Source organism: Galeopterus variegatus, unplaced genomic scaffold (genome assembly GCF_000696425.1).
Source record: "Galeopterus variegatus unplaced genomic scaffold, G_variegatus-3.0.2 Scaffold1284, whole genome shotgun sequence".
Classification (NCBI taxonomy): Eukaryota; Metazoa; Chordata; class Mammalia; order Dermoptera; family Cynocephalidae; genus Galeopterus; species Galeopterus variegatus.
In genome coordinates, this window is record NW_007727395.1 from 389,971 (window position 1) to 402,455 (window position 12,485).

The following is a 12,485-nucleotide window of genomic DNA, read 5'->3' on the forward strand; positions in this document are numbered from 1 at the left end:
GGGGGGGGGGGGGGTGAGTGTAATTAGGGGTGTGAGTGCAATCAACTTTGTTGTGTTAATTACATGGTACCCCTTGCTCCTTAGTCTTCTTTCTTAAAGTTTGTATGAAATCATGGTAAAAATCATTTCATGGGCATCTGTGAAGGAATACATCATATAGAAAGAAGAAGGATCCTCCCAACTGATTTTTCTCCATCTGAACCTCCCCTTGGGTGAGCAAAGCCCCAGACAAATATTTATTTTTTGCGGGATCTGTGTCTATATAAAGATTATTTTTAAAAAAATGTGTCACAACATTCACGAGGTTATGTATAATGCCTTATCAATGAAGATGTAGAATCATACGTAGAGAAGTAGAGAAGAGGTACTTACGTATTTGTTTATTGTCTAATCAGAGCCTGTGAAGATTCTTTGTAGTGTTCAGTTACCATTTCTTTCTGTCTGATCTAGGCACCATCTCTGCATGTTCTCAATTGCTAAAGGTAATAATTCCCACCATGAGAATAAGGTAGCAGTAGTGCTGTTACTCACAATGCCATGGCTCTTCAGATCCTATTAACATTAAAACGATGTTGAATTTTTTTGCCTCTAAAATCCCCCATTACCATTTATTCCATTTATTTGATGCTGGTTGCATCATTATTCATGACTTCTATTATACATTCCACTGCCCATGAAAACTGGCTTCCAAAGATTTTCTCAAAGCTTGTTATTGGGCTTGTTATGGCCACAAAAGCAAGTCTTATTCAGAGTATACATGAAAATGTAAACAAGAACTTATGTTCTGGTCATGTTGAATTTATTGTGTGAAATTTTGTAGCATGAACATAGAAAAAATACATCTTCCAACCATATCTTCTCTTGAACTCTTTATGAAACAATTACTGCATTTCTAGATTGTGACATCTTTTCACATTGACCAGCAATCTGCCTTCCACACATGGCCACCAGCTAAAAGGATACACAAGAGGCCATGGGTGGAATGAGAAAAGTGATTCTTGCAAGGAAAGTGTATTCCTTATCCAGCATGGCTTATGATCAACCCCAAGGGCACATTGTCACTAAACAGGTGGGAAGGGCCTGTTGTCACTTGGGAGGATTGAATGTCCAAGGAAGAGATAGGTGTGGCCACACTGGGGACCTACCTGTCACATGGTGCAGAACTATGAAATGGATGGGGTGACCATCCTGGGTGCCAGTGTATGAAAGGGGTGGGTGACCATCCTGGTGCAGAGGGGTCCACCTAGTATGGGTTACCAGCTGTGGAGACAGCAATGGACATCTCCAAGGGATGCCTTTTTAAATACCTCCCAGGATCATGATCTCATTACCTCTCAACCTAGTCTACAAAGGACAGCTTCGCATTTTAGTAAGTTTATTTTGTAACTTCTTACTATAAAATAACAACAAAAACAAAAACTTTCTGTATATTTGTTTTGCCATAACAGGTAATGATGCTAATATATATATACCTCATTGGTTTGGATTGTATTTGATAATATCCAAGTTTCCTTCAAACCACATGTATTAGTCCATTTTTTGTTGCCTATAACAGAGTACCTGAAAGTGGGTAATTTATAAAGAAAAGAGGCTTATTTGGCTAATGATTCTGGGACAGCTGCATCTGGTACGGGCCTCAGGCTGCTTCTACTCAAGGCAGAAAACAGCAGGCAGCTGGAGGTACAAGCAAATCACATGGTAAGAGGAAGCAAGAGAGAAAGAGAAAGGGGAGGTGCCAGGGTCCTTTAAACAACCAGTTTTCATGGGAACTAATAGGGTGAGAACTCATTCACTACCCCCACCCCCAAAGACATTAATCTATTCATGAGAGATCCACCCCCAAAACCCAAACATTGCCACATTGCCAAGTTGAGGATCAGATTTTGACATGCACTTTGGGGGGACAACACATCCAAAACCTACCACCATAGAAGTTTAATTTCTTTACATTTTATTGAATGAATCAGGCATTCGGTTAAATGCATGTACTTTATTCAACAAGCAAACATTTTCTGAACATCTACTAGTGTGCCAGACACAATTCCCCTGTACCAGGTACTGGCAGTATTTAAATAAAAACACACAGTCCTTATGCTCAAAGGATTTATAATTTAGGGGAAATGATAGGCAAAAAAAACATTCATTGTGATTATTGTTCTGGTCATCTTCAGTGGCAGATGGACTCTACACCCATAGTCTGGTTTGAATGTTGAGACATCTGATGCTACCTACACCCCAAAAGGATAGGAAAAGATTTATTATTTACAAAATTGAGATCCCTGAGGTGAGAAGAGCAGCCCTCTCAAGCAGCTCTGAAATGGCTTGAGAGAGCAAGGAAAGGCGGCTGGCTCGGGGTTTGCACTGTGCTTCTAGCGTGAGGCTGGGGTGAGAGTTCCTGCACACAAACTAGGGTGTGCTTGGCTTGAATCTCCCCCTGCATCAGAGGATGGAGCACCTGGCATTCCTATCAGCTTGTCCAGATCTGTGGCACAAAGGAATGAGGAAAAAATGAGGCTTAAGAGTTCTCAGCAATAGTCCAACACCAAAAAAAAAAAAGTCAGACTCCTCATTACAAATACAGTGGGATCAGAAGTGCCATAAAGGAGATTTGCAGGGGTGCATGCCTCAGATGGGTGTTTAGCCGAGTCTTGAGAGTTCAAAAAGTTTTTCCAGAGAAAGTGCTCTTGAACAAATCATAAAGGGTGAGAGGAGGGTGAGAGGATGTTAATCGCAAAGATTAAGTCAAGGCAGGGCATTTGAGGTGGAGGGGTATCATGCTTGACACACCCAGGGGTACAAGTGCATAGTACCTTGAGTTGGACAAATTTATATGAGAGGAAACATGTAAAGATACAGCATCAGAGGAGCCTAAAGCGATGAAGTCAGAGCTTCATTCTGAGGATGAAGGAGAATCATTGTAGGACATTAATCAGATTTGCATTTTAGAAGGTAACTATTCTATTTAGAAAGCTGCCTGAAGTTTAACACGAAGGGAAGAAGTTATATCTATGAACAATGAAAGATATAGGACTTGATTAGTTAACATCCTGGTAATCACAGTCTTAGTTTAGAGCAGTCATTCTGAACAAACATAGTGTGTTTCTAGTAGAGGGTGTGCTGTGAAGGGTGAAGGCGAGGGGGAGAAAAACCTCCTGCTCAGTCTTTTCGGACTATGGAGATCACTGTGCTCTCCCAAACCATTCTGATACATTCCCTAGGGGAAGAAATTCTCTGTGGCTTTACAAAAAACAATAATAATAACTGTCTGGGTGATTTGGGTATACGTTACTCTCCTCCTGGCAGAGAATTACTGAGCTAACGCAGTAAAGCTCTCAGAGTGAATTTCGGGGCTTGGGTCTGGAGGGGACAAGGTGCTGAGTTAGGGGATAGAAGTGGAGCAATGAGCACTGCAATGCTTTCCTGGAGCATTAGAATCACAGAGGAGCAGGCTCCAGTGTGGTCATAACGCAGAATAGAAGATCTAGTCCTAGTTCTTTAGAAATGTTTAATTTAGAGAAGGACAGACAAAAAGGATAAAAATAATACACACAAAATGAGAAAAAAAAAATGCTAAAAACAAAAATGTGTTAAGTGGGGAGAGGAACAACTTATAAAATCTTGATGGGGTCTTTTTTTTTTCAATTTCAAAGAATTTTTGACAGCAGATAGCTATATATCTGTATAGGTGTACATACACACATATGTATATACACACACATGCATGAACACACGTACATGTGCACACACACACACACACACATTTTATATGTACATTTTACCTGGCTTAGGCCTTGGGCTTATTCAACAAGGGCTGGTATACCCAAAGAATAATAGAGCATAACTATCATAATATGACTACTCAATTAAATCAGCTGTGAAGGCTTCCAAGGAATAACTTCATTTTATGAAAAGGATTTAGAGTATAAAGCAGATCTAAGAACAACCTAGGACAGTCCTGGGGCACTAAGGAAAAAGGGAGACCTAAGAAGTTGTGGGCTGGTCATGCGGTATCAAGGGCTAAGTCTGCTCAAGCTAATCCAGTTCCATCAAAATGTACCCAGCATATCCCAGACTGCAGAAGACACCACACTCTCTTCTCTTTTTCAGACTAGCACTACTAAATTTGAGGAGTGGTTATGAGCACTACATTCAGCATTAACTTAATCCTAGTGCTTAATTCAGTTCTTTCTCTTTTGTAGCTGATTGAAAAAAGGAGGAAGTTACTTCAATCAGGGTTTTATACTTTAGAGAGAAAAGAGAATAATTTAAAGACATGGAGCATGGTATTTCTAAAACCAGGACAAGTAGCCTAATAAAATAATTCTGACCATATGAATGAATCCACATTTTGTTTTCATTGCCAGGTGCATCCTATGGGAGCTGAAATAACTTTATAGATCAATGTTCATTCAAGTAACTATAGGAAAATGATTGTAAAAGTACTGTCTTAGGAAATTAAAATTTCAAGAGCACAACTGCAAATATATGCCTTAGTAATAGTAGACATCATCTTTAGGATTGCATGAATTTAAGAACAAGGCAAATTGACAGTTTGTATTTAACCCTACAGGTCAATATCAAACAAACTTTGAACTGAAAATGAAAGTACAGAGAAAAATAGGTAAGAAAGTACTTGATAACATGGCATTTAAACAGGGAAAACATAGTTTGTAACTTAACTTGCTGCTTAACATAATTCTTAAAATATTTTATATTGCATTCTCCCACCCTCATCCAGTACTATTTGCATACCTTGTAATAAATATAATGTACTTTGGACACATTTACAAAATAGTTGAACCGGTACTCTTCTTTAGTATGTTGTCTTTTTTGTTAGCCTTGCTACACCTTTTTCCTGTTTTAGTCTTTCCTCTATCCTCACTCTAAGCACTGTTTCTTCACTACTTGAAAAGTGTGAATATTCTGATAATCTCTAGCCTAGGTATGTCCAGGTAAAAAATAATCATTTCCCCAACTGGCATTGCCCCATGTTAATATAGCTAACATTTTTGCTATTTTGTTAATAATCACTTTGCAGCTTATTGCTGTTAATCATTTGTTCAAGGAAAGGGACTGGGACATCTGATCTCTTGAGTATGGTCTATCCTGCTGGAATTGGCATTTTTCTCAGGACATACCATCTGTGAGTGAGGATGCTAGTCTTTTTTCAGTTTCCCCAAGATAGAACCTGTCTGAGTTCTGTTCCAATAAAGAAAAAGCAAGTAGAATAAACTCGCCAGCTGGAGACATTTTTTTTTTTTTTTGGTGGTTTACCAAAGTACACAAACTACCTATCAGAAACCATATAAACTAGATGTTCATTGTTCTGATGATGGATATAATTTAATGTTTGCCACTGAATCATGAAAATGGGGTAATTTGATAATGAAATGAAATAATATTAATGGCCCTATCTTAAAATCTTCCACAAAAGCAGAAAGAGGAGGAAGACATCAAGCCACATTTTACTTTGCTTATGTAGTTGGCAGTCGGAAACTCAGACAGAGCACAGCTGAGATAGCTTGTTTCTGTTTCACAATGTCTGAGGCTTCAACTGGGGAAGATTTGAAGAAATGAGCAGAAGTCAAACCATCCGAGGTTACAATCATCCGGTGGCTTCTTCATGTATATGTCTGGCACCTGGGCTGAGATGACTTGAAGGCTGGGCTCAGATGGTTTTATGGCCCAGAGCTCTGACACATGGACTCTCCATGTGGCTTGAGCTATTCACAGCATAGCAGCCACTGAGTAGCTCAACTTCTGACATGGTGGCTCTGGGTTTATGGCTTCACTTAAGTATTGTGGATAAGAACACTTTCATTTCTTGATGCGAGGGGGTGTCAAAGAATTCTAGCTTTGCTATAAAACAGACCCAGAGGAATGACTTTCTTCTGAAATAGCTTCACTTAAATATTATGGATAATGCTCAGACTGGTTACTCCTTTATTCCTTGGTGACTCTGTTTCCATGTGCATGCAACTCTTCTAACTCTATGTGTGATGAACACTTCACTGACATGAGAAAATGTGAAGAACTAAATTTTGCTGAGTGCTGACTGTGTATATCATATTTACCCTACTGAACTCACATAAGCAGTAGATATACCTAATCTATTCTGGATCATCTTAGAACCCTTTGGGAGTGTTCCTTTCCAGAGTCAATGAGATTTTGGAGAGAATTTGACTTGGTTGGCTCAGTTTCCTTAAAGACTATATATCTTGAACCACCTGATATACCTAATCTATTCTGGATCATCTTAGAACCCTTTGGGAGTGTTCCTTTCCAGAGTCATTGAGATTTTGGAGAGAATTTGACTTGGTTGGCTCAGTTTCCTTAAAGACTATATATCTTGAACCACCCGGATGTGTCTGACTACTGTCCCTGAAGAAAGTCTCTGACAGATTCTCTCACAGAGCTGTTATCCTTTCTTGAGAACAAAGCAAATTAGGATACAGAGGATGGAAAAGAACTCAAACTTCTGCTTCTGTGATAAACATTCATTGACATTAGAATAAGAGATTTATGAATACCTAAAGTGTCAATGCTTTATAAGAAGGTGTGGGACCTTCCAAAGAAGAGAATAGAGACCTTGTCCTCAAAGGAACTTACCATTTTACATGAAAGGTAGACAAGCATATATGCATCCTCTCAAAAATGTACGGTGGCTGCAGAACCATGTAAAACTTCACATGACATGTCAACATACAGCTAGGATCAGCCATTCTTAACAGACAGCTGAGCTGGAATGCATGAAGGATTGGAGCCAGGTGATGTTAGCAAGGAATGCTCAATGGTGAAAGTGAATGAATCTTGAGGGGAGGAAACAGGCTCCATGGTGATGAGGTAGAGAAGTCAGAGTAAGAAAGAAATCCAGAGGTCTCTCTAGGTTTTACAGAGGTTGGGATATGAGGGTACTTCAAAAATTTCATGGAAAAATAGAATTAAAAGATAATAGGAATCTACCTGTGAACTCTTTGAAGACCACTTGCATTAGCCTGAAGATATTTCTTACCTAATATGTTCCTTTCCATCAGCTCTCACCTCCATCTAGTTACCAAGATCATAGACTAAATCAAAGCAAGGCTCATGCTTCACTGGCCAGCCCCCTTCTTTCTGATTTTAAGCATGATGCCACTGTGCCTGGTGCCATCTCCTCTGGAAAACTTAACTCTTAGAAAGTTAGCTAATGGTCCTGACATTGTAAATTCAGCCTAGTGCATCAAGTCTATGCTCTTGGCAATCCTATCAATAATTTTTTTTTTCTGTGAATATTTGAGTACTTCTGTGCTGGCTATATCCAGAGTACCCTATTCCATTAATAAAACATTCTTACCCTGATGAATCATAGATAATATGCAATTAATCAACCATATGTCTCCAATGAACCAATATCCAACAAACTAATTGGTGAGTAAAAATGTAAATAGTACTGGATGAGGGTGGGAGAATGCAATATAAAATATTTTAAGAATAATGTTAGGCAGCAAGTTAAGTTACATACTATGTTTTCCTTGTTTAAATGCCATGTTATCAAGTACTTTCTTACCTATTTTTCTCTGTACTTTCATTTTCAGTTCAAAGTTTGTTTGATATTGACCTGTAGGGTTAAATACAAACTGTCAATTTGCCTTGTTCTTAAATTCATGCAATCCTAAAGATGATGTCTACTATTATTAAGGCATATATTTGCAATCGTGCTCTTGAAATTTTAATTTCCTAAGACAGTTCTTTTACAACCATTTTCCTATAGTTACTTGAATAAACATTGATCTATAACATTATTTCAGCTCCCATAGGGTGCACCTGGCAATGGAAACAAAATGTGGATTCATTCATATGGTCAGAATTATTTTATTAGGCTACTTGTCCTGGTTTTAGAAATACCATGCTCCATGTCTTTAAATTATTCTCTTTTCTCTCTAAAGTATAAAACCCTGATTGAAGTAACTTCCTCCTTTTTTCAATCAGCTACAAAAGAGAAAGAACTGAATTAAGCACTAGGATTAAGTTAATGCTGAATGTAGCGCTCATAACCACTCCTCAAATTTAGTAGTGCTAGTCTGAAAAAGAGAAGAGAGTGTGGTGTCTTCTGCAGTCTGGGATATGCTGGGTACATTTTGATGGAACTGGATTAGCTTGAGCAGACTTAGCCCTTGATACCGCATGACCAGCCCACAACTTCTTAGGTCTCCCTTTTTCCTTAGTGCCCCAGGACTGTCCTAGGTTGTTCTTAGATCTGCTTTATACTCTAAATCCTTTTCATAAAATGAAGTTATTCCTTGGAAGCCTTCACAGCTGATTTAATTGAGTAGTCATATTATGATAGTTATGCTCTATTATTCTTTGGGTATACCAGCCCTTGTTGAATAAGCCCAAGGCCTAAGCCAGGTAAAATGTACATATAAAATGTGTGTGTGTGTGTGTGTGCACATGTACGTGTGTTCATGCATGTGTGTGTATATACATATGTGTGTATGTACACCTATACAGATATATAGCTATCTGCTGTCAAAAATTCTTTGAAATTGAAAAAAAAAAGACCCCATCAAGATTTTATAAGTTGTTCCTCTCCCCACTTAACACATTTTTGTTTTTAGCATTTTTTTTTTCTCATTTTGTGTGGAAACAGTTCTAGGTTTCAGGGCTTGCTGCTTCTCTTTGTGCATGTACATTTCATCCATTTCTACCCCAGTGGCTTCTGTCACTATCAGGAAGGCAAACCTAATGAAAACTCATGTCACAATGGTTCATGGGCAGGACTAGCCCACAAAAGCTCCACGGCTTGGCCAAGACTGGTCCAAGACTCTCTTTGCCAAGACAACACTGCTGCTACCGATTCCCTGCTGCTCCTTCGAGTAAAGTCCAAAAAGGACAGATTAGTTTGGGCCCTAACAGGGTTATCAGAAAAACCCCAGTGCCAAAGGCTCTAAATCTGACACTCACAATCCTCACAATGGAGTCAAAACAAAGCAGAAAGTGATCCTGTTCTCATAATCTTAGCTCTGGGCAGGTCACCATCTTGCCTGGCTGCTTTTGTCACTGCCAGCTAACGTGACAAAGGAGGAACCATCTCCAGAACCAGGGGGTGGTGTATTATATAACCAACATGGGGTAGTGTCACTTTTATCAGAGACTGATAACTAACAACTTGCACCTGCTTGCCTTGGCCAAAAACATCCAGAGGCAGAGTAAAAGAGCTCAAAAATCTGTACAGAAAATGAACACATAGTTTATTATGATTTATTTTCTGTGTAAAAATCTATAGTTCATTTAAAAATCCATTCCCTAGTACTTTCTTTTATAGCTGTGCATCTGATCTTTGTTAATACTGGTGAATGGTGAAGAAACAATATGTGTAATAAGACCCCTAGAGTGAGAATGGTCAGGTAGATAAAAGAGCCAGCAATTGGCGGATTGGCAAACTCAGTTCCAATTCTAAGTTATGTACCTCAGTATATACAATAGAAGGCAATAGAAGACAAAGTGCCAAAGACACAAACAGCAAAAAGTAAAAAATTACATTTCAATAAGTAATGCAATCATTTATTTGAGGTGCAGAGAGACATCAACTCAGCAACCAACAATTAGGATTAAAAGTGTTAGTTCAGACTCTCTGTGAAAAGGATCTGAGTTTCAGGTTATGTCTAAAAGGGAACAGTAATTAAAAATGTTTTCCATTCTTGATTCCACATCAGCTCACTTATTTGTATTGTGGCTTAAGAATATTACAGACAAAGCTGAGCTGGGAGAGAAAGGAAAGAATGGTTACCTACAGGGGAATTTGCCCAGATCTAGTCCTGAAGAACCTGGAAGATCTGGCATTTTTTCAGGTTTTTCACTAATTCCAAGGACTCTATATCCAGGCTTAAGTGAAAAACTAAAGTGAACAGCTCCTGAGCATGTGTCCCCGGTCCTTATTCCCACCCACCTTCCTCTTGGCAATGAGCCAGAACCAGCTCCATTTGTCTGAGAACATGCAGGTAGGAAATGATTGAGTTATAAATTATGGGAATTATTTTGAGCTTAAACAAAACCTTGTATTATATTAATTATCACTGATAATAATGATATATTATACATGTAGAAATTTGCATCACTATTTAAAACTTTGTCATGTCTATTATTTTAATTGATCAAACCAATGACTTTGTAAAGTAAATTAAAAAAAAATAAAATTATTCATTTCAAATGAGCAAAATTGCCCATTTCATAGAGCAATTCACAGAGGCTTTAAAAGGATAAATAATTTAGGGGGCAGCAGGGAGAGGGAATTGGTAAAGGGACACAAAAATCAACTACATTGTATATTGATAAATTAAAATTAAAAAAATAAAAAATATATACAGCAGCAGTAGAAACACTTAAGAAGAATAAAAGGATAAGTATGTTGAGTGAAATAGCAAAGCACAGAGGGATAAATACCACACGTGCTCACTCGTAAGTGGGAGCTAAGAGAGAAAGAAGGAAGAAAAGTGCGTTGGACTTGCAGAGGGAGAGAACATACCTAGGGATACCAAGTGGAGTGGGGGAAAAGGGATAATTGGGTGGCGGACATGCGGTACAATCACAATTGTGGTAATGGACATGCTGCCAGTATGGATCTGGCCTTCACATCTAGGGCATGAGGGGTGACAATCGGCTTTGTATCTCATGAATATTCATAACCAATAAAAATAAATAAATAAAAGGATAAATAATTTAGACAAGATAAATTAGAAAGTGCATAGTCCAATGCACTTTTCATGAAAGGACTTTTGTGACTTTCCCCAAAAAGTGTTCCTTAGAACAGTTGGATTAGGCATAACAATGGCCCCTTTATAGTTGTTCACATCCTAATCCCTGGATCCTGTGAATACAGATACATCAAAAAGTTCATGGAAAAATAGAATTAAGAGATAATGTAAATTTTCTGTGAACTTTTTGAAGAATCCTCATGTGTTATTTTACATTGCAAGAGGTAGTTGTGATCGCAGACCCAAAAGTAGGGAGATTATCCTGTATTATCTGGGTGGGCCCAATGTAGCCAAAAAGGCCCTTAAAAATGGGAGAGGGAGGCAGAAGAGCTGATGCCATGTGAGAAGGACCTGATCTGCTGTTGTTGGCTTTGAAAATTGAGGGAAGGGGCCATGAGCCAAGGAATCCTGATGGCTCTAGAAGCTGGAAAAGACAAGGAAATAAACTCTTCCCTGGAGCCTCAGAAAGGAATGCCTACACTTTGATTCTGGCCCCGTAAGACTGGTATCAGACTTCCACCTGCAGAACTGTAAGGTGATATATTTGTGTGGTTTTAAGTCACTAAATTTGTGGCAATTTTTTACAATAGCAGTAGAATACTAATACACTAGTGCTGTGACATGTTTTACTAATGAGGATCTTCCAAAACAATGGTATGGTGGTAAATGTTTAAGAGGCAGCTCTCCTGGGGGGTGGGGGGAGCCCTATTAGTTTTTGTCAATTTCTGCTATGCAGATACTTCCACCGTGGCCAATTTCAGACTACCATGGTGACAGCACTGAACTTAGGAAGAGATTCCCACAGTCTCTCATAAACTGGTATAAGCCAGCGGCAACATATCACTGGAATAAGTTTAGGGAACTGTATACTTAGCCAGAATTTTACTACACACATGAGCTTCATTAGAGGTAACCTTCAGGTAAGAAGTCTGCTTAACTTTGCTTAACTCAGCATTGTAAAATTATTTGACAACACATTTTCCCCTGAATAATATATATTGTATGGAAACTTGGAAAGTCGGTGACAAAATAGTGTCAGCTGCTCTGTCTATAAGAAGTCTGCTTAACTTTGCTTAACTCAGCATTGTAAAATTATTTGACAACACATTTTCCCATGAATAATATATATTGTATGGAAACTTGGAAAGTCGGTGACAAAATAGTGTCAGCTGCTCTGTCTATCGTCTCCCTACCCATATTTTTTCCACTCTTTCAAAACATCTACCCAATTTGTGAATAGATTTTACTTTTTTCTTATTATCCATCTTTAATAATTGAGGACTGTGAGTCCAGGGGCCCTTACATGGGAGAAACAGGGCGAGGGAGAGGTAGCAGTGGCTAGGCCTCATCACTGACGAGCTGCTCTGCAGAGCAAGGTGAATAGCAGCGAGCGATTGATCAAAACTGACCTATGTTGGCATCAAGATCTACTGACAGGAGCATTCCTCTACCGTGATCAGTCCAGATTGTCAACCAAATGACGGTGACCTTGCTTCAAAGGGACCAGCTTTTGAGTGCTAGGTGTTAGTGTAATAGGATAAATGACATTCACCCTGCGAATACTGCTCCATATAATTCCCTCTCATAGGCTTTTCAGAACCTTGGGGGAATCTTTTGATAATGATTTAGTTTTTCTCCTGAGCTGCTTAACTCTGCTTGTTAGGGGCATAGGGTTGGGGGTCAGGCTACTTTAATCTTGCTAATTAACTGCATTTCTGTCTCTTCCTGTTTAGATAATTTCTTTTGGATGAC